The sequence below is a fragment of the Sus scrofa genome, chromosome 17 (genome assembly GCF_000003025.6).
Source record: "Sus scrofa isolate TJ Tabasco breed Duroc chromosome 17, Sscrofa11.1, whole genome shotgun sequence".
Classification (NCBI taxonomy): domain Eukaryota; kingdom Metazoa; phylum Chordata; class Mammalia; order Artiodactyla; family Suidae; genus Sus; species Sus scrofa.
In genome coordinates, this window is record NC_010459.5 from 37,464,445 (window position 1) to 37,492,065 (window position 27,621).

The 27,621-nt window shown below is 44.0% G+C and overlaps 1 protein-coding gene across 22 annotated transcripts in view; it reads left to right on the forward strand.

Moving 5' to 3' along the window:
- Nucleotides 1–27,621, forward strand: part of RALY (RALY heterogeneous nuclear ribonucleoprotein) — a 94,635-nt gene that overhangs the window by 16,618 nt on the left and 50,396 nt on the right. For 12 of the 22 annotated variants that reach the window (XM_001929104.6, XM_003134403.5, XM_005672865.3 and 9 more), the window contains exon 2: nucleotides 23,237–23,319. The gene's annotated coding sequence lies outside the window, so the exon portion shown is untranslated. Of the gene's footprint in view, nucleotides 1–3,798; nucleotides 3,863–5,925; nucleotides 6,018–23,236; nucleotides 23,320–27,621 lie in introns of all 22 variants that reach the window. The other 10 variants (XM_003359947.4, XM_005672868.3, XM_013985298.2 and 7 more) reach the window with 2 other exon arrangements.

Here is a 27,621-nt window from a genome sequence, read left to right on the forward strand (position 1 = left end):
TCCCGAACCTGCAACCTCATGGTTCCTAGTCAGATTTGTTAACCACTGAGCCAGGACAGGAACTCTGTGCCTTCTATTCTACATGGCTTCTTCCCATTATGTTCCACTGAATCATGAGCTCCACGTAGGAAGGATCCAAGTGTCCTGTTAATTTAGTTTTCCCAGTACTTACCATAGGACCTAAGTATTTTTTGAGTGAATGGATAAAACTATGTTGGAATTCTCAAACTGGAACACGTGAAATCACGGGATAAAACATATGCCTTCCTGAAGTTTCAGTGTACTCAAATCTTTTTTTTTTGTAGTTGGATTACTTTAAATACTATTATTAGTAATTTATCTTTTTGTCTTTTTTTTTTGTTGTTGTTGTTGTTGTTGTTGTTGTTGCTATTTCTTGGGCCGCTCCTGCGGCATATAGAGGTTCCCAGGCTAGGGGTCGAATCGGAGCTGTAGCCACTGGCCTACACCAGAGCCACAGCAACGTGGGATCCGAGCCGCGTCTGCAACCTACACCACAGCTCACGGCAACGCCAGACCGTTAACCCACTGAGCAAGGGCAGGGACCGAACCCGCAACCTCATGGTTCCTAGTCGGATTCGTTAACCACTGCGCCACGACGGGAACTCTCTATTATTAGTAATTTAAAAGTTTATTCTTACATTAAGTCATGTTATGGACTGGATCATAAATTAGCATGAATTTTTTAGATAAAATGAGAGGGCATCAAATAAATTATAGGATTATAATAAGCCCTTTGACCTTTATCTCAGAGGGTCTAGTGTTGCCAGATTTCTAATATTTTAAGAGAAGCTAGAAATCTAGAAAAAACAGAGATCTGATTTTAAATGTTGACAGTTAACTCGGGTTTATTTTTTAACAAACTTGTGTGGGTCAGACAAAACATGTCCTTGGTCCTGAGCATTTCTTTGTCACCTATGAGGTGATAAACAGGTCTGGACAGGAATAAGACTTTGGACAAGGCCAAATGGATGATAGTGTCAGAGACAGCTGCCATTCTGTGGCTGGCTTCCTGGCTTCAAACTGGCTGTAACTTTGAGTGTAAAGAATGAAGTTAAGATTTTGTTAGGTTATGGGAGTTCCCACTGTGGTGCAGTGGAAACGAATCTGACTAGTATCCATGAGGATGCGGGTTCAATCCCTGGCCTTGCTCAGTGGGTTGGGGATCTGGTGTTGCTGTGAGCTGTGGTGTAGGTTGCAGGCACAGCTCGGATCCCGAGTGGCTGTGGCTGTGGTGTAGACTGGCACTTGTAGGTCCAGTTCGACCCCTAGCCTGGTAACTTCCATATGCCACAGGTGCAGCCCTGAAAAGTTAGGTTAGGGAAATTCTCACATTAAACATCATCCTTTGTGGGTAGCACAGCAGCTTCTGTACTCTCTTATCCTTTAGAGAGCATCCTGTTTACTCCCCTTGTTTTTCTGATGAAGCTGAAGTCCAGAGAAGGCAACAGCTTTAGGATACTGTTTGCAGCAGCAACAGGTCCTGGGCAGGCCCCTGCTTCAAACTCTAGACTTTTCTTTGCTGCTTCTGTCTCATGCTCTTAGGGCATGGCACTGGGGGGCTTCTGGCATACTTTGGAATTGTGGGTAGACCCAGGCAAACTCCACTTCTTAGTATGGCCCTATCATCCTGAGCAAATGGAGGGTCGAGGTGGCAGTTACTAATGTTTAACCTCATCTTGGTACAAAGTGTCTATTTCTGTCACTAACATTAGATTGACCTAGAAAGATGTAGAGGACAGCTCGGCAACAAAGAGGCTTGGGGCCGAGATCCCTTCCTCTTGTGCCTCCCTTGGCTCTTCTCTTCCTCTTTTTTCCCCCTTCCTCTCCAGCTCCTTCCTCCTTGAGCCCTACTACCTCCCTTCTGTACCATCCCCTTTTTCTCTTACTGTTGCCCTTCTCCATGGGAGATTCTCATAATGCCACTGCAATATGCAGAGCCTGGGAGTGGGCCTGTTTTCCAGAAGTTTTGAGAGGACTTGCTCCAATGTAGGGCAGTTATATGTATTTAGAATACCTCTTCTTCACCTCCACCCCAGGTTAGAAAGGGTAAAATCTCAACTGTGGGCTTGGCTGCAAGGCTCATATAATCTGGTGCCACCCTAGTTTGCTGCCCTCTATCAGCAGCACAGTGTTTAACACTGTTTCCCTGTGCTCCTCCTCAGTAGAACGATTTTGTTTTGACTGTTTCCCTCTGAGTAGAAAACTCTCTTGGTTCCCTGTCCTCTAATTGACAAACTCCTATTTTTTATACTAGTTCAGATGCTGCCTTTCTCAGTGAAGCTTTCCCTAATCACTCCATAAGCAGAATCAATGTTGATCTTCTGCTCTGTCACACTTGAGTCTGCTCTCATTCATGAAAGTGAGACCTTATGGGCCAAGGGACAGTGCACTATTTTCCTTTGTTTCCTTTGTCTCTGTAATAGGCCTGGCACAAATAGTACTTGCAGAAAGAATGACAAATATATGTGTGCAGATATCTGTGGTATAAAGTTGAACATTAAATGCTACAGGTACAGTATGACAAAGTGTTCTGGCTGTTTATGGTAGTTCTTTGTGTGTGTGTGTGTGTGTGTGTATTTTTAGGGCCACACTTGCAACATGTGGAAGTTCCCAGGCTGGGGGTCGAATCAGGGCTGCAGCTGCCAGCCTACATCACAGCAATGCCTGGATCCAAGCCGCATCTGTGACCTACATGGCACCTCACAGCGACGCTGAATCCTTAACACACTGAGCGGGGCTGGGGGTCGAACCCGAATCCTTGTGGATACTAAATGGATTCGTTGCTGCTGAGCCACCATGGGAATTCCCTGGGGATTCCTGAGAACTGAGAGAAACTTTTAACTGAGAGAAATCTTGGAAGCTTCTAGAAGCTGGTAGCCTTTGAATATATCCTTGAAGATTTAGAAGTTCAGTTGACAAAGATGATGGGAAGAACATTCCAATTGGAGGTCACTTAGAGTAAAAGCAATGAGGTACAGAGGTCAGCCCCATATCCCCTAATTCACCTATCCCCTCAGCTAGAATTCTTTTTTTTTTTTCTGTCTTTTTATTGCCATTTCTTGGGCCTCTCCTGCGGCATATGGAGGTTCCCAGGCTAGGGGTCGAATTGGAGCTGTAGCCACCAGCCTACGCCAGAGCCACAGCAATGAGGAATCTGAGCCGCGTCTGCAACCTACACCACGATCATGGCAACGCTGGATCCTTAACCCACTGAGCAAGGCCAGGGATCGAACCCTCAACCTCATGGTTCCTAGTCGGATTCATGAACCACTGAGCCACGATGGGAACTCCTCAGCTAGAATTCTTGCTAGAATGCGTGCTAAATTTCTAGGCCAGACTATAGGAAATTTTCTCTTCTATCTTTTCTACCTTTTTTTCTTTCTGTTCTTTCCTTCCCTTGTCCCTCTCTCATGACCCTTTTACTTTTGGCTTCTTCTCAGTCCTTTCCCTTTTTTTATCTTCCCAATGCTCCAGTCCTTTTTTTTTCTTTCCCTTTTCCTCTTTAGGGCATATGAAATTTCCCAGGCTAGTGGTCAAATTGGAGCTGCAGCTGCTGGCCTACACCACAGCCACAGCAATGCCAGATCTGAGCCACAACTTGTGGCAACACTGGATCCTTAACCTGCTGAACAAGGCCAGGGATCAAACCTGCAGCTTTATGGATACTTGTAGGGTCCTTTACCCACTGAGTCACAATGGGAACTCTCTCTCGCTCTTTTTTTTTTAACTTTATTGTCTACCTTTTTCTACCTACTTCTTTCTTGCTGTCTTCCCCAGGCAACCTAGGAAATCCAGGCCTTTGGGTTGAGATGTGAATCAGCCATACAATATTTAACTCCAGGTAACACCTCCCCTCGTGAAAGCTGAGAAGTAACCATGGCATAATTGCTTTTCATCTGTCTTTTATGTTTTATTGGTGTTGACTTTTTTTAACCTCCTACATTGCTGGGGGTGTTGTTATCATATATATATATATTTTTAAAGTAGTTGTCAAAGTGTCAATTTTAGTGAGAAATTTCTGCAGAGAGGTCCTTGAGTGGTATGAGCCTTCAGGCAAAGCTAGGGCTGCATAAGTCAGAAATGCTCATGGATCTGTTTTCTCTTGCGTACAGGTGTCTGGGCCACACAGACACACATACTCCCTTCTATCCCTACAGGTTTGTATGCTTTGCAACACATACACAGTTGGCTCACAAAGGTGCACATATTTCTTCTCTTCCATACACATCCATACTCTTTCCCTTACCTTCAGGTGATCTACTTCCTCTCCTGCCACGTACCCACACATTTAGCCTCCTCTACCTTGTCCAACTGTTTTCTACCTAGATTTCAGAATTGTGTGTGCCACGAAAATACCTGTAAGCCTGTCTCACAGATACTACTACGTCCACTCCCTTACATTATCCACAAAAGTCCTCCCCTACACACAAATGGAGATCCTAGTTTCAGGCTAGTTTTAAAAGGAAGTGTCTTTGTTGACAGCAGAGCTAGCAGACCACTAGGAAGTATGAACCATTTATGGCAGATCCTTTGACCAAGACCCCTAGAACTTTCTAGGTGAGGGAATGAACCCATGCCATACAGCTACAGTCTGTGCCACAGCTGTGTCAACTCTGGATCCTTAACCTACACTACAAGGAAACTTCCACAGTTTACTTCTGAATGGCACTGCTATGAGCCAAAGTATATTTAAACATAGTTTCAAACTTGGGTCCTGTGTATTTTCAGAGTGATCATATACTTAGCTAAAGAGCCAGAGCCACTGTATGTAGATGGCTCCAAATCAGACTTTGTAGGGTGGGGCCTGGAAAACTGTATTTTTAAAAAGTTTCTGGAGTCCTCCTTTTGTGTAGCCAGCTTGAAAAACACCGATTGAGAGGAAAGAATTATAAGAAAATCTGCATTATCCTGCTGTAACACCTTGGACAAGTTATCTTTTCTTTCTTTTTTTGTCTTTTTGCCATTTCTTGGGCCGCTCTGGCGGCATATGGAGGTTCCCAGGCTAGGGGTCTAATCGGAGCTGTAGCTGCCAGCCTACGCCAGAGCCACAGCAACGCAGGATCCGAGCCGCGTCTGCAACCTACACCACAGCTCACGGCAACGCCGGATCGTTAACCCACCGAGCAAGGGCAGGGATCGAACCCGCAACCTCATGGTTCCTAGTCGGATTCGTTAACCACTGAGCCACGACGGGAACTCCATCTTTTCTTTCTCAATTGTAACAAAGCTCATGCTCTTAAAGGACCTTTTCAACTCTAAAATGCTTTATGATGAGTTCAGTCTGGGATCCTTTTCTACTACAAAAGTGTCCATCCTCTGTCTGCCCTGGGCAGGGCATTTCAGGCTTTGGCCAGAAGCCAGCAGAGGCGGCCTAGGCCCTGACCTTCTATCAGAAGCACTGACACAACTCCTAATTAGAAATGGGTCAACATGGGCCTGCAGCCAGGCTGGGGAGCCTGAGGAGGCCAGAGGAGTGCTCCTAGTTGGAGAGAATCTGATTACTATGGAATAGATCTGGTTACACTTGTCAACACAATGGTTCTGCTGCTCTTTTTCCCTAGGGACCAACAGGCAGGGCTGTCCTGAGAAAATGGGGAAATGGTTAACTTATATCCCTCTCTAATATGTTTGCCTCACCTTTATGAACTGATAATAGTATATTGATAGGTATATGGTACAGGCCCCCTCCTCAGATGGAAAAATCGCTTAGTGTTAAATTTTGGGTTAAGCCTCTTTGTTCATTTCCCCTGAAAGGGAAACTGAAGCTCAGAGAGGTGAAGTGACTTGGCTGCCCTATGTCACATAGCATGTTTTCTGTTATACTGTACTACAACATTTCTGAGCATTTGCAACACACAACACTCATTCCAAGCTGATGAACTTTTTTTTTTTCCTCCCCACTAGGGCCATCCCTTAGCCTTCTACACACTGAACTGAAACTCAAGCCCTCTCCTTGGAACTCTTCAAAGACTGGAGGAAATTCCTTAAAACCAGTGGTGAGGAGGATGGGGAGAGAGAGATGCTGTACTTGCTCTGGCTTTCTTACCTCCTTTCCAAGGTCCCTAAGGAGTGAGCAGGCTCTAATGAAAGAGATCAGTGATCGTTTGGGATCAGTGGGAGGGCTGAGTCAGGTTTCTGAACTGGCCCTGTGCAAGGAGAGGGAGGGGACTTATGACTAGATACTTTTAGGCATTGAAGACCTGAGGGCTTAATATGCTCAGCTACCAGTATGATCAGACCAAATTCCCCCTATGGTTTGGTCATTAAACAAACATTGTTGAATATTTCCTGTGTGTTGGATTATGCTGGTGCTAGGATGTACAGATGAAGACCCAGTCCCTGCCCTTAAAGACCTTACAGTCATCAAACAGGGAAACCAGAGTATTCTGTGTTGCATTAATAGAGGTATATGCAAGAGATTCTGGGATCACAGGGGCATGAAGGTGGGCACTCCTGGGGAAGATAACTTTGATCTGGCTTTGAAGGAAGAGTAAGAGTGGAAACAGACAGGGCAAGGAGGACACTTGAGACCAGGGAATTTGCACAAAGGAAAGCGTAAAGATGTGTCCAGAAATAGGTGAAAAAGGGGTGGACCTTAGAGTACTCCCTAACATGTAGCAAATCAGATTGACAGCCCTTGTGTATTGTTAGACTGGGGGCTGTAATAGCCATTGAATGGCAGTAACATAGGAGCCTCAAGTAGGAAGAAGGAAGTGATTTTGTTAGCAGAAGCTGACTGAGACTCAGTTTTAGGGAGGAAACTAAGCTGCAACCCTCTGTCCTCTGGGCCAAGCCTACAGAGATGCTGGAGGTTCTTGGCAGTGGTTTGAAAGCTCACCTGGCCCAGGCACAGGGCTTTGCTTCTTTGATTGCAAAATCCTCTGCCCCACTCAACCTTCCCCTCCTTTCTGTGTTCTTTTAAAAAAAGAAATTAATGGAATCTGTTCAAAATACCCCTGAAATGAAATTACATTTTTAACTCTAATTACCCTAATTAAAACTTGACAGCTGTAATCCTGGAATGGCAGATATGCTAAGTACCCCATGCCTGTGACAAGCTTACTTACCCAGATGGAATGTTATTCTGTTCTGGGCTTAGGAGAAAAATTCTTTTGTATGTTTGTTTTGTTGTTCCCCATCAGCAATTTAGTCTTTGGCCTCACAGCTTCCACAAGCTAGGATAGTCAGTCATACTTGTGGGCCACAGGCTTGTCCAGAACCCCTTATTCTCAACATAGATCCTTTTGTATCCAGAGGTGATGCTCCTGATGATTCTTACCACATACTTTTGAGTTCTCTCTTCAGTTGAGGTTGGACTATTTGCGCTGAGCCTTTTACTGGGTGAAATCCCCTGCCTCTGGGGATCAAGGATTGGTGCTTGTTAGAAGGCTGTCTGCTAAATCTGTTTCTGGGATCAGTTTATGGCTGGTAGTAAGGATACACTTTGAGGAGTTCCTGTTGTGGGGCAGTGGAAATGAATCCGACTAGCATCCATGAGGACTTGGATTCAGTACCTGACCTTGCTCAGGGGGTTAAAGATCCCTCTCGGAGCTTGCTCAGGGGGTTAAAGATCCATCTCGGAGCTCCAATTTGACTCCTAGTCTGGGAACTTCCATAGACCTTGGGTGTGGCCCTAAAAAGCAAAAAGAAAAAAGCTGAGAGAGGAGGATATAGTTTCAGGTCTGGGACAGGGAGCTCTGAAAATGGGGTCTCTCTTCTCTTCACATATCTCAGTATAGGCTGGAGCCACCTAGTGAAATACCCAGTCTTGGTCTCTACCTGAACTGGTTACCTGGTCAGATGATGAACATAATGGGGAGGGAGGGTGGCAGCCCTTGAAGCAGATTGAAGGCTCCATTGATGGCGTGAGTCATCTTATGGTTCTGTTAGAACCAAAGATCCCCATGTTCTAGTGACTTTCTCTTAGCCTAGAAGCCTGTTCAGTCAGCTTACACTGGGTGTTATGTTAGATACTGCAAGGGATACAGAGTTCAATAAGACACATTCCCTGCCCCTGAGAAGCTTAGAATTGTGGGGGAGTTGGAAGGAAGTAGTGGTTAAGGCACAGCCATATGGTGACTGATTACTTAAGGCAGAACAAGCAAAGACTTTAAACAGGTGTTGGCATTTGAGCTTGTCCCTGAATAAGTAAAATTGGCAAAGGAATAGAGAAGGGCTTTGCAGGTGTTAAGGAATAGCATGGTGGAAAGTAGGAAGTTGTCTGCTGTGATTGGAGTACAGTGAGCTGATAGAGATATGGTAGAGGATGAGGGTAGAGTTTAAACTTTATCCTATAGGCAAAGGGAATCCATTGAGGGTGCAGGACTGTGATGGATTGGGGAGGCAAGATGATTGGAGACATTAGATTAGTTAGAACAGGTGTCAGCAAGCTAATGCCTGTGAGCTAAATCAGTTTGCTGCTTCTTTGCATAAAGTGGTACTGGAATACAGCCACACTCATTTGTTCATATATGACTGTTTTCATACTAGATCAGCAGAGTTGAATACTATAGAGATTGCTGGCCCTATGCAGAAAAAGGTTGCTGACCTTTGAGTTAGAAGGTAATTAGGAAAGTTCCGTAAGAGGAGATAAGTGTCAGGACTAATGGAGGTGTCAAATGAGAGTTTTCAAAAGAAGGGACAGTATGATTTGGAGTTCCCCTTGTGGCTCAGTGGTTAACTAACCCGACTAGTAATCATGAGGTTGTGGGTTCGATCCCTGGCCTCGCTCAGTGGGTTAAGGATGCGGTGTTACCAGGAGCTGTGGAGTAGGTCACAGATGAGGCTCGGATCCCGTATTGCTATGGTGGTGGTGTAGGCTGGCAGCTACAGCTCCGATTCAGCCCCTAGCCTGGGAACCTCCGTATGCCGTGGGTGGGGTGCTAAAAAGACAAAAAAATAAATAAGGAGTTCCCATCATGGCACAGTGGTTAACGAATCCAACTAGGAACCATGAGGTTGCGGGTTCGGTCCCTGCCCTTGCTCAGTGGGTTAACGATCCGGTGTTGCCGTGAGCTGTGGTGTAGGTTGCAGACGCGGCTCGGATCCCGTGTTGCTGTGGCTCTGGCGTAGGCCGGTGGCTACAGCTCCAATTCAACCCCTAGCCTGGGAACCTCCATATGCCACGGGAGCAGCCCAAAGAAATAGCAAAAAAATAAATAAATAAAAAAAGAAGGGACAGTATGATTTAACTGAGAATTCCTAGCTTACTTACCTCTAAAACTTTGTCAAGGTCAAATTTGCTGAAAGTCAACCATGGTTTCAAAGGACACAGGATGCAGACAAGTCCTAATTTGCCCTTATCAGCTGTATGCTTGGGCAAATCACTTCCCAGAAGTTCAGGTGAATATGGTGAATAAAACAAAAAAAGAACCAATCAAATTTTTCCTCATGGTGCAGCATTCTTGTTCTACTACTTCTGTATACTTCGTCTCCCAGTTTATAAGTCTAAAGGCCCTCTATTGGGAAAGACAGGTACCCTAGAAAACCTGGATCAAAGTTTGTAATTTGAATTGTGAAGTTGGGGATGGATAGGCAGAAGGTTTTGATCTGGAGCAGCTGGTGTGGGAGAGGGGCTTATAATAGTTTGAGAACATCCTGTACCCTTCCCTCACTGCTTGTACTTGTTCTGACCAGGCTGAATTTACTTCTACCCTTCAATTTCCAGAGCATATTAGGCCTCTGCAAAACTAAAGGCTGGATTTATTTCTCAGTCAGCTCCTACAGTGGGAAACTACATAAGTACCACTGGACATCCCTTACACACCTCTCTGCCACTGCACTGAACCCCTCTGCTTCACTTCCTTTTTCCTAGAACATTCCCTGTAGGATAGGAAAAAACACTAGATGGGAGACCATAGTGGTGGGTTCCAAACTCATTTCTTCCTTCAGTTTGCTGTGTGACTTCAGGCAATTTGTTTTATGTCTCTGGCCCTTCTAATGACTTTTGGGGATCTGGGCTTTCTTTTTCTTTCTTTCCTTTTTTTTTTTTTTTTTTTTTTTGCTTTTTAGGGCCATACGTGCAGCTAGTGGAAGTTCCCAGGCTAGGGGTCTAATCAGAGCTGCAGCTGCTGGCCTATACCACAGCCATAGCAATATCAGATCCTAGCCGAGTCTGCGACCTACACCACAGTTCATGGCAACGCTGGATCCTTAACCCACTGATCAAGGCTAGGTGTTGAACCTGTATCCTCGTGGATACTAATCGGGTTCGTAACTGCTGAGTCACAACAGAATTCCCTGGGCTTTCTTCTCTAAGATCTCAACTTAGAGCATAGCGTTTTGCCATTTTTCTTTTCCCCTGTGTGCTTCACTCCTTTCATTCTGTAGTATTTGTGTATGTACATACTCCATGCTCTTTAAATTCACTGTATTTGACTGTGAGAAGAATAGTTATATCTCTAGCTATTTTTACTGGTAGGGTTCCAAGAACTGGCACTCAGTTACTGGTGTGGAACAGACCTTGGGAGTCAGGTCCAGCTGACCCTAGGATTCAGCAAGGCATGCTCTCTCTAGGATGGGCAGTCTAGTCTAGTTCAGTACAGGCTAACATTTTGCCCTGGCATCCATGATACAGCGGAGGAAGAAGGGCCAGACATTGATCCAGTCAATTTTTGTTGTTGTTCATTTACCTCAAAACTCTGAAATCTGTGCTATTATCAGAGATATCATTTTACAGATGTGGGGACTTAGTTTCAGAGGATTATTCAGTAGACAGAGACTAACTCATTAAGGATACAGGGAATAACCTAAATATTCCCACTTCCCAAATTGGGGAGAGTTGTGGAAAAGAACAATAGTAATCTACTCTCTTTAGAGGATATAAGAGGAGTTCCTGTTGTGGCTTAGTGGATTAAGAACCCGACATATTCTCCCTGAGGATGCAGGTTTGATCCCTGGCCTCATTCAGTGGATTAAGGATCCAGCATTGCCTCAAGCTGTGGCGTAACTCACAAATATAGCTTGGATCCAGTGTTGCTGTGACTGTGTTGTAGGCTAGCAGCTGCAGCTCTGATGACACCTAGCCTGGGAACTTCCTTGTGCCATAAGTGTGGCAGTAAAAAGGAAAAGAAAGAAAGAAAAAAAAAGAAAAAAAAAAGGCTACAGGAGAGCAGTAAAATAAAAGTGCCTGAATTATACCTAGTTTAGGTGGCCAGAGCCAGGGCGCACACCCAGGTCTGCATGTGTGCTATTTCTGCTGTACCATGCTGCCTTCCCTGTAGGATGGGGAGAGTGACAAACTCAGGTACAAGTCTAAGCTGGCAGACAGTCTCTGAAGAATCACCACTGGTGGAAAGGTCTAGCCTTGGATTCAGAGCCGGGCTTTAGTCCTAGGAGGGCCTGAAGTTAGGCAGGTGACCTGAGGCAGGACTCTCACATGGACTTGGGCCCATTTGTAGAATATAGCATGTGATTTTGCACCCTCAAGAAGGTGAAGCCCTGGTGATCAGCACTGGCAATATCCTGGAATACCACACAGATCCCCACAATCAACTCTATGGTACAGGAGAACAGGGAAGACAGGTTGACATACAGGGCTTATTGGTGGGGTATGGGAGTTAGGGATAGGATAAGACTTTTAAATATTTCCTGCTTGGAGTCAGAATTAGTTTGAGGACTGGGTTTGAGTTGCTGAATCCAATCTGAAGTGATAGAGCTAGGATAGACAGTGAGAGGGAAAGGAAGAGATTTTAGAGACTGACAGGAGCCACTTTTCAGGTTAAACAAATAAGAAAATTTTTATATGAAAAATATTTGTTATATTTTAAAATTATTCCCGATTAAAAACTTGAATAGGAGTTGTGGCTGTGGCACAAGGGTATTGGCGTCATCTCTGTAGCACCAGGATGCAGGTTCAATCCCTTGCCTGGCACAGTGGGTTAAAGGATCCAGTATTGCCATAGCTGTGGTGTAGGTTGGAGCTGTGGCTTGGGTCTGATCCCTGGCCTGGGAACCCCATATGCCATGGGGCGGTGAAAGAAACAAACAAGGAGTTCCTGTCGTGGCGCATCGGAAACGAATCCAACTAGGAACCATGAGGTTGCGGGTTTGGTTTGATCCCTGGTCTCGCTTAGCAGGTTAAAGATCCAGAGTTGCTGTGGTGTAGGTTGGCAGCTGTGGCTCTGATTAGACCCCGAGCCTGGGAACCTCCATATGCCACAGGTGCGGGCCTAAAAAGCAAAACAAACAAACAAAAAACAACAACCCCCCCCAAAACAAAATCTTGGATCATTTTCTTATCAGTATAGTCTTTGCATATGCTGGCTTCTTTTCCCAGAGGTCCTGTCTTCCTTCCTCGCTGACCATGGCTAGGCAGGCAGGTCATGGCTGGCTCTGGGCTATAGCATCCAGTTTGCTGCTCCATCTTGGGTCTTTCCCTGTGAAGCACTTGATAGTGCTGGATTTGATTTCTTCATCTGTGAACTATGAGGACTGGACTAGCAGATTGAGGTCCTACTGTTCTTTGTCCACCAGACCTGAAAGTTCCTTCTTAAGACTAGTTCTGAACTCCACCCTTGGTATCTTCATGTAACTGAACTGAATCCCAACTAAAATTCAGATTCTTTTTTCACCTGACCATCTACTTGTGATTTTAACTTTAGGTGAAATTAGCATTATCTCTCAGGTTCTGGGCGTCCTGCCCCTGCCCCTGACCTAGGGTTCTGGGGCTGAATCCACTTATGTAGAGCATTGTCACTGCTTTTTAAATACCCATTCAAAAACTTGTATATGAACTTGAAAGTAGCAGTTCCAGGTTCCACACTGAGGACACCTCCAAAGTTCTGTACTATAGGAAGTCTGGATGATGTGGGAAGTACCCTGGTTGGGAGTAAGGGGACTTGATTCTGGCCCTGCCATTGCCTTCCTTCTGTGACTTTGGACAGATCCTCTCCTCACTCTGGTCTTAACACCTCTTCTGTAAAATGGTGGGGCCTCTTCCAGCTCTGGTCTCATTAGGGATAAAAAGCCATCTTTTACGTACTTCGGTTCAGAGCACTGCCTGGCTCCAGCTTTGGTGTGTTGGTTACAGATTATAAAGCCTTAGATTCTTGCTTCCAACTCAGGAGGGGGAGGGGAAACTATCCAACTGTCTCATTAGCATGGAGAAAAGAAAACAGTAATTACTTGTGCCTCCCTTGATGATTCCTGCAGGATTGGTTCCACGGGGAAGAAGGAGGGGGAAACTGGAGACAGCTTCAGCTAAGGAAGGAGAAATGCCGTTAGCTGCCCAGAAAATGCAGAGGCAAGAATGATTGTCTTGGATGTCTGTTGTTTTCTCTGGATATTCCTCCCAGCAGCCTAGATACTGCCTGGATTGAGTTTCATCTATTTACGGCATGTATAATGTTCTCATACATGGACTTGGATTGGGTTCAAGAGCCCTAATGTCACCTGTTATTAAGTAACCAGCTGCCCTCCAAGGCCTCTTTTTGTGATATGCTGGGAACCCTGACACCTGTCTTCATTGGGGAGTAAAAGACAGTTTTACCGAGCCATTTTGTGACTTGGCTGCATTTTTATTATGTTGTGAGGTCATCTTTTTAAGCCCCATGGCAACCCAGCCAGTTGGTTTATTGTGTCAGGGCATAGGCAGCCACACGGTAGAGCCAGTCATAAGAGTCAAGGTCAGGTATTCTTGTGAGTGGGAGGAGTCTGGTAGCAAGACCATGGGGTTCAGTCCAGCCTGGGAAAAGCAGGCCTCACAAAGATTGAGGCAGTTAGAGTTTTGAGGCTAAAAGGTTAGGGGGCAAGCTGGAACAGAACTAATATATTGGCAAGCATGATTTCCGGGACAAGGACTATTTGCTCTGTGGCCAGTCTTGTACTCCCTGCTGGTTACAGGCAGTTGGGCACCCTCAAGTGCTGACTGTAGCAGAAATAGGTCTGAAGCTATCTGCAGGTGAGCCCTGCTCGATTGTTATGCTATGATTATGTCTCGTAGCTGCTCATTCCTGCCTTGGTTGCCACCACAGAGGCCTAGAAAACCCAGCTTCCGTTTTCCTTCCCCTGTTCCAAGGAAGATATCACTTCAGACACACCTTTTTCAATCAGTGTTCATGCATGCCCTGGAGATTGCTCTACTCTAAACACTAGGGGTTCTATAGGGACATACTATTTTCTTAAAAATTTGTTTTATAGGAAGTTCTTGTTGTGGTGCAGTGGAAATGAATCTGACTAGTATCCACGAGCATGCAGGTTCGATCCCTGGCCTATCTCAGTGGGTTGGGGATCCCGTGTTGCTGTGAGCTGTGGTGTAGGTCACAGACACGGCTTGGATCCTGAGTTTCTGTGGCTGCGGGGTAGGCCGGCAGCTGTAGCTCCAATTCGGTCCCTAGCCTGGGAATTTCCATATGCCACAGGTGCAACCCTAAAAAGACAAAAAAAAAAAAAAAAAAAATTTTTTTTTTTACAAATGTAAATAAAAATATAGGAGATGATGTCTTTTTTTTTTTTTGTCTTTTTGCTATTTCTTGGGCTGCTCCCGCAGCATGTGGAGGTTCCCAGGCTAGGGGTCTAATCTTAGCTGTTGCTGCCAGTCTACGCCAGAGCCACAGCAACGCAGGATCCGAGCCGCGTCTGCAGCCTGCACCACAGCTCATGGCAACGCCAGATCGTTAACCCACTGAGCAAGGGCAGGGACTGAACCTGCAACCTCATGGTTCCTAGTCGGATTCGTTAACCACTGCGCCACGACGGGAACTCCCCAGAGATGATTTCTTACGTTGAATCTCTGTAGCCCTCTGAAGCGTGCCCTTCTCTTATCCTAGGTCTTTTGCTTGGTTCCCCATCCTACCCAAAAGTCTTTGGTGTCCAGGCCCCAATTCTTCCCAAAATTTTCTCTTAATTCACTTCCTGGCTTCCTTCCCCTACTCACCAATAAGATTCCTTATTTCCATATACTCCTGTAAGAACCTGTTCCCAATTTCTTTTTTTTTTTAATGGAATACTTCAAAACAATAGCCTGGCCCAAGGAAAGGGCCTTATGTTAGTTCTTTTCAGACTAACTTCAGTCTTCTGGGCTATAATAAAGTGCTTCCCAGGAATAGGGACAGTTTGCACACTTGGTACACAATACATGCTGACCCTTACAAAGGTGTTCATAGCATGGAATTCCCTCCCAGTCTAAGGTGTTTTGATTAGGTATTTGAGTTCACCCCAGGCACATCTCATGGCTTTTTGCCTGTTTGTTACAATCTTAGCACATTTTGTCCTTTAGGGTATGGTATCCAGTTTGGCAAAGGCTCCTGTCTCCTCTTTAAACAAGTGGCCGCACCCGTGGCATATGGAAGTTCCCAGGCTAGGGATCGAGCCACAGCCACTGTAGAAGCAACGCCAAGTAGTTATGTTGTGAGCCACATGGGAAGTCCCTGTCTCCTCTTTATTGCAACAAATCTGAGAGCTTCTTGGAAAGGCCTGGTAACTCAAGTTTGCAACTCTGGTACTTGATGATGCACTTGCCTTCCACCCATGCCTGCCCATCTTTCCCTTAGGCATGCAGAGCCGACAGTTGCTGCATTAGGTACAAAATGGGAGAATTTGCCATTCCCTAAAACTTTATTATTGGAGTCTACTTGATATGCGTGGGGTGGGGGATGCCCCATATTTTTGAGCATGAGAAAGTGCAAGACATATATATATATGTATATATGTATGTATATATATATATATGTATATATATGTGTATATATATGTATGTATATATATATGTATATATATGTATGTGTATATATATGTATGTATATATATGTGTATATATATATATGGTAGAAAAAACATGGTTTTGGAGTCAGATCTATTGAAGTAAGATCTGTTTCCCAGCTGTATGTTTTTAATTATTTTATTTACTTATTTATTTATTTATTTTTTTGAGGGCCACACCTGTGGCATCTAGGAGTTCCTGGGCTAGGGATCGAATTGGAGCTACAGCTGCCGGCCTTCACCACAGCCACAGCCACGCCAGATCTGAGCTGCATCTGCAACCTCTACACCACAGCTCACCACAATACCAGATCCTTAACCCACTGAGCAAGGCCAGAGATGGAACCTGCATTCTCCTGGAAACTAGTCCAGTTCATAATGTGCTGAGCCATAACAGAAACTCCTCAACTGTGTGGTTTTAGACAGATTACTTTTCTGAGGCTCAGTTTCCTCCTTTAAGATGGGGATAATTCTGTGGATTTCAAAACGTTATTATGAATAATGAGAATAATTAAGGCTTTGGGTTTAGGGCATGATAATAGCAAATGTGTATTTCTTTCCTTTCTCCTAGGCCTTTTTTTTTGCTTGATTCATTCTTTTGTGGTACTTAAATGGAAAAACAGTACCTATCAGTGAGTAACTTGTGCCAGGCTCTGAGGTAAGGGCTTTCCCATGCTGTTTCATTTATTTCCCTCAGTAACACATTTATGAAGCGGGAACCTTTTCAAACAAATGTAGGAAACAGAGGCATAGAAGATAAATACCTTATTTGTGGTCACAAAGCTAGTAAGAAAGAGCTGGGATTCAATCCCAGGTATGTCTGATCCTAGAACCTGAACTCTTCACCACTAAATTGGTCGTTACTCCTTTTTTATTACTTTCCTTGAGCAATATGTGACCTCTAGAGGTTCTTATCTTGGCCCGTTGGTATTTGCACGCATGTAGTTCTTTAGGTTTTTCAGTATCGGTTAGTGCCTGACTATCTTTTGATGGAGTTACAGCCTTTCATTCAGAGCAGATCCCTTCAACTGAAAGGTGGTATAGCCCTCTTTTCATATTTCATTTTTTTTTAAAGAAACTATCCCCTCGGAGTTCCCGTCGTGGCGCAGTGGTTTAACGAATCCGACTAGGAACCATGAGGTTGCGGGTTCGGTCCCTGCCCTTGCTCAGTGGGTTAATGATCCGGCATTGCCGTGAGCTGTGGTGTAGGTCGCAGACGCGGCTCGGATCCTGCGTTGCTGTGGCTCTGGCGTAGGCCGGCGGCTTCAGCTCCGATTCGACCCCTAGCCTGGGAACCTTCATATGCCACAGGAGCGGCCCAAGAAATAGCAAAAAGACAAAAAAAAAAAAGAAACTATCCCCTCATTCCTTCTTTATCGTTCATATTAAACTAAATAGATTTAAACAATTAAGCTGCTCTTGACAGTCTTATCTGATCCATCAGAAAATCCTTCAGAAGAGTGGGTACTGTCACCCTCATTTTACAGATATGGAAAGTAAAGTCCAGGAAGGTGAAATGACTCGACATAGTCACACAGTGTATTAGAGGTAGAGCTGAACAAGCCTTTAGGTTTTCTCTCAGCTAGGTGCTCTCCAGACTAATTTAGTAAGAAAGAGAGATAAGTATATGTTATATGTAGATCAGACCTAAAGAGTGTTGAGCTATATTAAGGGCCCAGGATCTAGAGAATTCTGAAGGGACCTTGCCGCCTCCATCTCATTTTCATCCCAGTACTTTTAACACATTTGAGGAACTCAGCAGAAAGGGAGAAACCTTAGGGTTTGACAAAACTTTCATGACGTGAAGCTGTGGGGATAGGTCCAGAAGATGTCAGTTTCCCCTTACCCATAAGGAAGCTTAGACTCCCAGGGCTTATTAGCCTAGAGTAACCCTTACAGAAGGAGCAGAGGAATAGAGGAAGAACCTGCTTGTCTCTTGATCTCTGCAAGCCTCAGCCTAAACCAGGTGAGCAAGGCTTGGGCTGGGGCAGGACAGCGGTGAGAACTGAGGATTTGAGTCCTGAGGAGCTTCAGTTTACCTTCTGCTGACAGATTTAGTCTGGAATTTGGATAAGAAAGTTCCCTCCATTTAAAATTTATAAAGAAGAATTCCTAATACTGCTTTTTTTTTTTTTTTTTTTTTGTCTTTTTGCCATTTCTTGGGCCGCTCCCATGGCATATGGAGGTTCCTAGGTTAGGGGTCTAATCGGAGCTGTAGCCACCGGCCTATGCCAGAGCCACAGCAATTCGGGATCTGAGCCGAGTCTGCAACCTACACCACAGTTCACGGCAACGCTGGATCCTTAACCCACTGAGCAAGGCCAGGGAATCGAACCAGCAACCTCATGGTTCCTAGTCGGATTCATTAACCACTGTGCCACACCGGGAACTCCCTAATACTGCTTTTTAAAAAAAGACAAAAATAACTTTGTTTGTGGAACCAGAAGGAAAAAGAAACCTTTCCCAAAGTCTAGGCCTCAGATGCTTTAATACTACCCAGGCATCCCCTTCCTTTTTGTATCCTTCCTTACATTCTCTCTCTCTCCCTTTTTTTTTTTTTTTTTTTTTGGTCTTTTTAGGGCCGCACCTGCAGCATATGGAGGTTCCCAGGCTAGGAGTCTAATTGAAGCTGTAACTGCTGGCCTGTATCAGAGCCACAGCAACGCAGGATCTGAGCCGTGTCTGTGAACTACACTGCAGCTTATGGAAACACTGGATCCTTAACCCACTGAGCAAGGCCAGGGATTGAACCCGCAACCTCATGGTTCCTAGTCGGATTCATTTCTGCTTCACCACAACAGGAATTCCACATTCTCCTCTTTTACTCCTTTATTCTTCCTCTTTTTTCTGTTAACCACCCAGCTTCCTTTAGCCTTTTCACCTCTCGTCTAACTCCTGAAAACAAGAATAGGAAAAGGATACCTTTAGCTGACAGATTTAGTAGATATTTGACATTATAGATGTTGGAGCCAGGAGTCAGACATGGAGCTTGAGATTTTGGCCCTTATTTCTAGACCTTAGAACAAAGGTTGATGGGGCGGGTGTTTTATTCACACATAGGTTCCCCCAAATACTTAGTATCTCCTACCTGCCAGACTTTGTCAGATACTTGGGCTATTCCAGTTAATAAGACCCCAAGCCTGCCATTGAGGTCATAGTCTTATGGGAAAGCCACAGTAGGAGTAAACCTCCTCTTCTCCCCTCCTCCCCACCTCCCCTGATTCAAATCCTTGGATTTTGAGGTAGAAAGAATGTTAGAATTTATCTGGCCCTCCTTTCAAGTTGCTACATAGTAAGGCAGACCATGAATTAAGCAAGCACATAGACAGGCTTTGGAATAAAGTAAAGGAGACCTAGGTTCTAATCCTGTCTCTTGCTACTTACTAGCTGTTTGATGTTGAAGGATATGCCCATCATACCTTGCCCTTCTTCAGTTACCTTGGCTATAAAATGGGCATGCCATCATTTGCTTCAGAGGGTATTGCAAGGGTTAGCAGCATAACACGTAGCCCAGTGCTTGGTGCTAGTAGCCCATGTCTTTCTGTCACCCTGTATCAAGGTCTGGCTTAAGTTGTTCTTAGGAAGCTCCTGAGGCCACTAGTCAGACTGATTTCTTTTTCCACTTTTACAAGACATAGCAGTCTTTGAACTGTTAGGTCCTGCACAATACTCTTTTTTTTTTTTTTTTTAAATCGAAGTGTAGTTGAGTTCCCTGGTGGCCTAGAGGTTAAGGATCTGGTGTTGTCACTGCTGTGGCGTGGATTTGATCCCTGGCCCAGGAACTTCTGCATGTGTGGGCATGGCCAAAAAAAACCTTGGAAGTATAGTTAATTTATATATATATTCTTTCTCATGTTATTTTCCGTTATGGTTTATTACAGGATATTGAGTATAGTCCTCTACAGTAGGATCTTGTTGTTTACCTATTTTATTTTATTTTTTATTTATTTATTTATTTTTTTGTCTTTTTGCTATTTCTTTGGGCTGCTCCCACGGCATATGGAGGTTCCTAGGCTAGGGTTCGAGTCGGAGCTGTAGCCACTGGCCTACGCCAGAGCCACAGCAACGCGAGATCCGAGCCGCGTCTGCGACCTACACCACAGCTCATGGCAACGCCGGATCGTTAACCCACTGAGCAAGGGCAGGGACCGAACCCGCAACCTCATGGTTCCTAGTCGGATTCGTTAACCACTGCGCCACGACGGGAATTCCTGTTTACCTATTTTATAGTAGTGTATATCTGTTAACCACAAACTCCTTATTTATCCCTCCCCCACCCCCTTTCCCCTTTGGTAACCATAGTTTGTTTTCTATATCTGTGAATCTCTTTCTGTTTTGTAAATAAGTCCATCTGTTATCTTTTTTTTTTTTTTTTTTAGAATCCACATATAACTGACATTGTATCCACATATAACTGACATTTGTTATTTGTCTTTCTCTGACTTCATTTAGTATGATAATTTTTGGTTCCGTCTGTGTTGCTACAAATGGCATTATTTCATTCTTTTTTATGGCTGGGTAATATTCCATTGTACTTATATACTGTGTCTTCTTTATCTATTATCTGTGAATGGACATGGACATTTAAGTTGCTTCCACATCTTGGCTGTTTTAAGTAGTACTGCTAGGAACATTCAATTGCATGTATCTTTTTGAATTAGAGTTTTTGTCTTTTCTTGGTATATGCCCAAGAGGGGGATTGCTGGATCATCAGGTAACTCTATTTTTAGTTTTTTAAGGAATCTCCATACTGTTTGCATAGTCTTCCTAACTAATATTCTTAGTACTTTGTAGGAAGTTGACACAGTTCTACTCTGGACTGTAAGGAGCCTAAGGATAAAGATTATTCTCACTTATTCCCACATCTTCTATAACCCTTAACCCGGAGTTGTGACCATGGCTAACCAGGCCCAGGGATTATTTTCAATTGATTTGATAGATGACTTGGGGCTTTGCAGCTGACAAAAAAGAGCTGTTAAAGATTTGGCTGGGAGTCTTCCCATCTTTTCTTTGTCTTTTTAGGGCTGCACCCGTGACATATGGAAGTTCCCAGGCTAGGGGACCAATTGGAGCTGTAGCTGCTGACTTACACCACGGCTCATGGCAACGCCGGATCATTAACCCACTGAGTGAGGCCAGGGATTGAACTTATGTTCTTGTGGATGCTAGTCAGATTTGTTTTTGCTGAGCCATGACAGGAACTCTGAGAGTCTTCCCATCTTAACTCTTCCTCTTTCCTCTTCTGTTACCACATTGATTCTTACAAAATCCCTGTAGACAGGATGGGAATTGTATCCCCCTTTGTAATTAAGGAATTTGAGACTCAGAACTCAGGTCTCTTGATCCAGAGAAAGATAAGAGTAGCAGGAATTTGAACAGAAATCTTTGGTGACTGTCTTCATTCTCTGGAAGCAGTAGTAATCTTTACAAGGAAGAAGAACAGGGCAACTGTTGTTCTGAGGCCTTAGTGGATGGCGAGGTCAGAGCTAGATGTAGTCACAGAGATGTATTTTGTGAATATGACAGAGAAGTAAGAAACAATTCAGGATAACTTCATTGAATTGTTAGGCCTTGAAGATTAAGAAGGATTTGAAATGAAGAGAGGCTTTCTCGGTGAGACAACAACATGGACAAAAAAGTATGGCACTAGAAAGCTCACAGTAGAGGTTAAGGTAAATGATGACCAGACCCTGGTATGAGAATCTATAGAGGGAGGCTGAGGTGATTGGGAGTCATGACATTTTTTTGATCAGAGAAGTGGCATTAGAAACAGTGTGGCAGTGTGGGACCAATGGATTGGATGGGGCAGGAGGGGTTGTGGAGACTGGTGAAAAAGAGACCTGGAAAGAGGCTACTGTGTAACAGCCTGTCCTTGTAATGTCAATAAATTCTAAGAAATATTCCAGCAGTGCAGGCAGGAGATAATTAGATCCTGAACCAAGAAGTTGACACAGTAGGGAATAAAGATGATTTGGATGTAGAACTCTTAGAGCAGCAAAACCAAAAAAACCCAACCAACCAAACAAACAAACAAACCTCCTACAAGGACTTGGCAATTGTGGAAATGGGGAATGAGGGAAGAAGGGATTGGAGAGAGTGAATATTCGGAGTCTAAACATGTACTTGGGAGAATTGTTATACCATTTGCTGAACCACAGAGCCTGGGAGATGGAAGATGAGTTCAGTTTGTTAACATGTTAATGGGAGGTGCTGATAGTGTGTTCCCCTTACCAGTTATCCCTTAGTATCTCTGCCTTTGTGCTTTGACCCTGCCCTATAGCCATCCTTTACTTCCTTGAATTTGCTGCTTTATTCCAGGCCTGGAGCCTCCCCACCCCCAAACCCCATTGCACTAACCATGTCTTAGAACAACTGTCGTTCCTTCTCTGAAATAAAATAGTACGTGCAGGGTGCTTAGCCCAGTACCTAGTCTATTTCCAAGTGTACATTAAATGTTAGTGGCTATTAAATGGCTATTGTTGTGGTTCTCATCATAGCATTGTGCTCATGGTATTCTCTGGAACCACTTGGCTAAAGGACCCAGGAGTCATTCAACTGATGTTCAGTAAAAAGCCTGGACTTTTGGGAGAGGATCTCAGGCTTAGATATAAATGGGGACTCTGAGCCATGTCAGCTAGGACTAGAAAATGTGTTCCTGTCTTTTTTCTTCTGTTTTTGAGAAGTGGTAGGTGTGTGGTTAAGAGGGCAAACCCTGGGGCTCGGACTTTATGGTTAGAGTCCCATGTCTACCATCTATTAGCTGTGTGACTTGGGGCAAATTTACTTCATTTCTTGGTGTCTCAGTTTCTCCATTAGTACAATGGGGACTGTAACGCACACCAACTTTAAAAGAGGTGTAAAGATTAGAGTTAATACAAGTAAAGGTGCCTGGCATGTGTGCTATTCTCATTACCTTCGTCACCTCTGCCCTGTGTTCCAGGTGCTATATAAGAGTTTCAGTGTTCTTCAGCTGTCCTTACCCATTAGAGGAGAGGATGGGCTGAGAAACCTAAAACCAATCTCAGAGTGCTTGAAAGTTTGTCTCAGCTGGATTCCAAGTTATCTAAGCCTGGAGGAACCTCATTCCTCCCATCACTACATTCTAGCTATGTTGACTTTCTTGTGTCTTAGCATAACAAGCTTATTCTGGCCTATTTTTGCCTCAGGGTTTTTGCACTTTATGTTTCCCCTCTCTGAAACACTCTTCCCTCTAATCTTTGCAGACATTACCCTCTTTATTTCATTCAGGTCTCTGTCCAGTATTCACCCCTTGGAGAACTCTTCCTTGGCCATTTTATCTAAAAAAGACCTCATTCTCACTCCTTGTCGTTAGTTTTTCCCTTACTCTGCTTTATTTTTTTTTAGAGTACCTAGCACAACCTGCAATTATATATTTAATTATTAACCTATCTTGCTAGGATGAAGGAAATGTAAGGGCAGGAACTTTGAATGCCTGCATTGACCTATGTTCATGCCTATTCTGAGCACGACCCTAACTTTTTTCTCTGTTATATAGGTGAGCTCTGTTCTCAGAGGCATTTGGTGCTGATCCTGTAACCCAAAAGAGGAAATTGCTGCCTGAGATCAGCCTTGGTACTGGTAAGTGAGGGTGCCTAGGAAACTCTGTGCAAACTTGGGCCAAGATACAGGGTAACTAGTTTGGGACTTATTTTTACCCCGAGAACAGGTAACTTACAGGTAATTACTCCATGTCATAGGCAGCCTCCTGTGCTGGGAGAATTGGACTTGCTTTCCTGGAGCTGTCATGAGAGACAGTCTGGGATTATTTGCCACAAATAAAGCAAAACAGGCTCAATTCCTTCTGGCTTCTGCCAGCTGCTTTCTGCTGGGGGATATCCTGGACCTGGCAGCTAAGCCCCATTCTCCTATAAGCTCTCTTAACATGACTTCATAGCCCTTATAGACTTTGCTGATTTCATTCTTGATGGTAATTTACCAAGCCCAGAGTCAGCTTCAGAAAATCCTATAGTTTTATCAGTCCTGCAGAATATGGTCATGAGATGAGAATGGAATAGTAAGAGTAGAGCTTTATGAAGGGGGAAGTCCAGAGAAGCTTAGAAAGAAGACTTGCAGATGGTAAAGCAGGAGGGGAAATCAACATGTTAAGAACCAATAGTTGTGGTGTGGATCATTTAATCTAGACAGAAGCCCATTTTATAGATGAGGAAATTTAGAAAAAATTTAAAAATATTTATTATGTTTTATTTCAGGTTTACAGCAAAGTGATTCAGATATATTCTTTTTTAGATTCTTTTCCATTATAAATTATTACAAGATATTGAGTATAGTTCTCTATGTTACGTTATAGGTCCTTGTTGGTTATCTATTTTATAGGTAATAGTGTGTGTATTTTAATCACAAACCTCTAAGTTATCCCCTCCCACCCCTTTTCCCCTTTGGTAACCATAAGTATGTTTTCTATGGCTGTGAGTATAGACTCTATTAGATGAGGGAATTGAAGCTCAGGAAATGAAAGCAGTTTGCCCAAGGTTTACACTTGGGAATCCATAAAGCTGATATTAGAACCTGGGTCAGTCTAACTGTGAATACCATTGTTCTGACTTGGCAGACTTTCCTTGGACTGCTAATCTCCCTGGAATCATGACTTTTCATATAAAGTTCAAGAAGACAGACATCCTTAGGGATTCAGGAAGGAGGTCTAGTTATTAGAGGGACCCAGCAAGACAGGCAGGAGTTGGGGGGGGGGGTCCCTTCTGATCAATGGCAATTATAGTGAGGGGGTCACCGAAAAGAGGTTGAAAGATAAGAAAAACTTTCAAGCAGGCAGAGGCCCAGGCTAAATATGATTAGAAGGAGAAGACAACATATGTAACACATGGAATCCCATAACACTTGGACCAGCACAGATAGCGACCTGGAGAGCTGAGTTGCAGTTGGGAAGCCTAGGTTTTTATCTTCTTTCTCAACATTTGCATTTGAGTAATTGCCATTTCCCTATTTGTAAAATTGGAGTGCCTCCCTGTACCCCCACATGTCTGTTTTGTTTACACCAACCATGCAGGGTGTTATAGAGAATCAAATGAGAAATGCAAGTTAGAAAAGTTTGTGAATTATAAAACAGCATGACTGAAATGAGAGAAAGTGAGAAAACAGCATTGTAAGTATCCCTGGCATCTCAATCCCTGACCTCTTTGCCACCTTACTCCCCAGGGCTAAAAGGGAAAGTTTTGTTTTGTAAATTTACACTGTAAACTTTCTCCTATGCCCTTTCTTCTGTAGGCCCTACCTAAAGTTCAATCTTTCCACAAGCTCAGTCTTCCCAGGGCACAGAGACAAAGCCAGGCAGCCTTGGCAGCCATGATTTGCAGCATGTGGGCTGCAGAGTGCAGGTTTAAATGCACTCACACAGCCTGGCTCCAGGGCCACTGCTGGTACAGACATTAAAGCTGTATGTCTTCATATCCACAGAGCCCATCCACAGCATGTGTCTGTACTCACTAAGTTTCACTAAGATGTTGCCTGTTAACCTACTGTCATCTCAGATGAGAATGGTTATTCTTACTTTGGCTCTAGGTTGCCTGCCTACCCCAACCCCCACCCTTCAACTGCTAGTGAAAAACGTACTTATGATGTAGCCTCATATCTTATTAGAGGTCATGGTCATTCCAGTTTTTCTACCATCTCTCACCCTTGTCCAGTGATATAGGTTACTCTCTTCATACTCTGTAACAAAGGGCATTCTGTTCTCACTCGCCTGTGTGGTTGCACCGAGAGGTGTATCACCCCCTACCTGATGCTCCAGGAATCCACACTGGCCAACCTTCCCTCCTATTCTCAATCGCTAGGCTCTTGCTGTCGTGTCTTTTTGCCTTGGTTAATCTAAGGTTCCTATAGCCTCTGGTCTTTCCATGGCCTGGGCATCAAGCTTGGATTTTACTGTTCTTATAAAAACTGTGAAGAAGTTCCACTATTGACTCTTTTAAAATATGAATGATTCCAGAAGTTCTCATCATGGCTCAGCGGTTAGCAAACTCGACTAGCATCCATGAGGATGTGGGTTTGATCTCTGGCCTTGCTCGGTGGGTTAAGGATCTGGTGTTGCCTTAAGCTGTGGTGTAGGTCACAGATGTGGCCTGGATTCCACATTGCTGTGGCTGTGGCTGTGGCATAGGCCAGTGGCTACGGCTCCTATTGGACCCCTAGCCTGGGAACTTCCATATGCCGTGGGTCCAGCCCTAAAAGATAAATAAATAAATAAAATAAAATAAAATATGAACGATTCCATGTAAAAAAGTTTACAACATTGTGGTATCTACACAGTAGATAGATGTAGTAGTTAGATCTACAAAGATGTTATTTATCTAACATCCTCAATTTTCTGGAGTCCAACTAAAAAGGAGGAAACAAAACATTGTCATCCGTAAGACCTTGCACAGGCGTTGGTCAGCAAGCCTGGCACTTTAGTTTCTCAATCCTCATAAGACTAAGAACAGCATATAAAAAGGAAAGGATGAGTTGATGTATTAGCAGCAGCTAGAGGTGAGAACTAGGAGTAAGGGAGAGATAAAAGAATGATGAGAAAGGAAAGTTAAAACAAGTATGAAGGCTATACTTTTGAGCAACAGCCTTATATACATCTACGTACTTCAGTAAGATGGGGCAAGGTAATTTTTAAGGTAGTTCTAGGTTCTTAAAGGTGAAAGGTATCAGAGAATGTTTATTGTGTCTACTGTATTATCAGGCGCTGTATTGAATGCTCTATATGATTTAGTTTCATTTCCATAGAAGTAGGTATTGATATTCTCATTTCATAAATTACTGAGTTCCTGTTGTGGCTCAGTGGTAGCGAACCCAGCTGCTATCCATGAAGATGCGGGTTTGATCCCTGGCTTTTCTCAGTGGCTCGGGGATCCGGTGTTGCCATGAGCTATGGTGTAGGTTGCAGACTTGGCTTGGATCCCAGGTTGCTATGGCTGTAGCGTAGGCTGGCAGCTACAGCTCTGATTCAGTCCCTAGCCTGGGAGTTTCTATGTGCTGCAAGTGCAGCCCTAAAAAGCAGAAAACCCCAAATAAATAAATAAATTTACTAAGACTTAGGGAGGGACACACAGGCAGTGATTGGAAGAGCTAAGCTTAGAACTTGGAAGAATCTGGCTCTAAAGAACCATGTTTTTTCTGTTATTTGGTATTGGCTCTTTCCCTGTGACCTAAAACCTGGTCCTTCTTAGCCTCTTAAGCCAGTGGTTCTTCACCCATCCCCTTTTGTTCCTTTTCCTGTATAGGAATGTCTTGCTTTTTAAAGACATTCATTCAGGAGTTCCCTGATGGCCTAGCAGGAGTTCCCTGGCAGCTTAAGGATCCAGTGTGGTCACTGCTGTGGCTTGGGTCATTGCTATGATATAGGTTCAGTCCCCGGCCTGGGAATTTCTACATGCCATGAGCAAGGCCAAAATAAAGACGTTTATTTAGTGTATATCTATTGTCTACTTTGTGCCAGGCACAGTTTTAAGTGTTTGGAATGTAGCAGTGAAGAAAATAGTTTTCTAACTTCTAGTGGAGAAAAAACAAATGAGTATATATGAAGAAAAATAAAGCAGGCTAAGGGAGTAGGGACTGTGTGATGAAGAAGGCCTCTGTGAGAAAATAAAATCTGTAGAAATATGCAGGAACTGAAGTAGTGAATTATGTGTATATCATGGGGAATAACATTCTAGGCATAGAGTTTAGCAAGCTTGGCGGCCCTAAAATGGGGGCATGTTTAATACACTTGAGGAACCAAAGGAGGTCAGTGTAGCTAGAGATGAAGTAATAGGGAAAATGGAATATGGAGAAGAAGTCACAAGTGTGGATAGGAATTCAGATCATGTAGGGCTTTATTCTGAGTGACATAGGAAGCCACTGGAGAGTTTTGGATGGAGG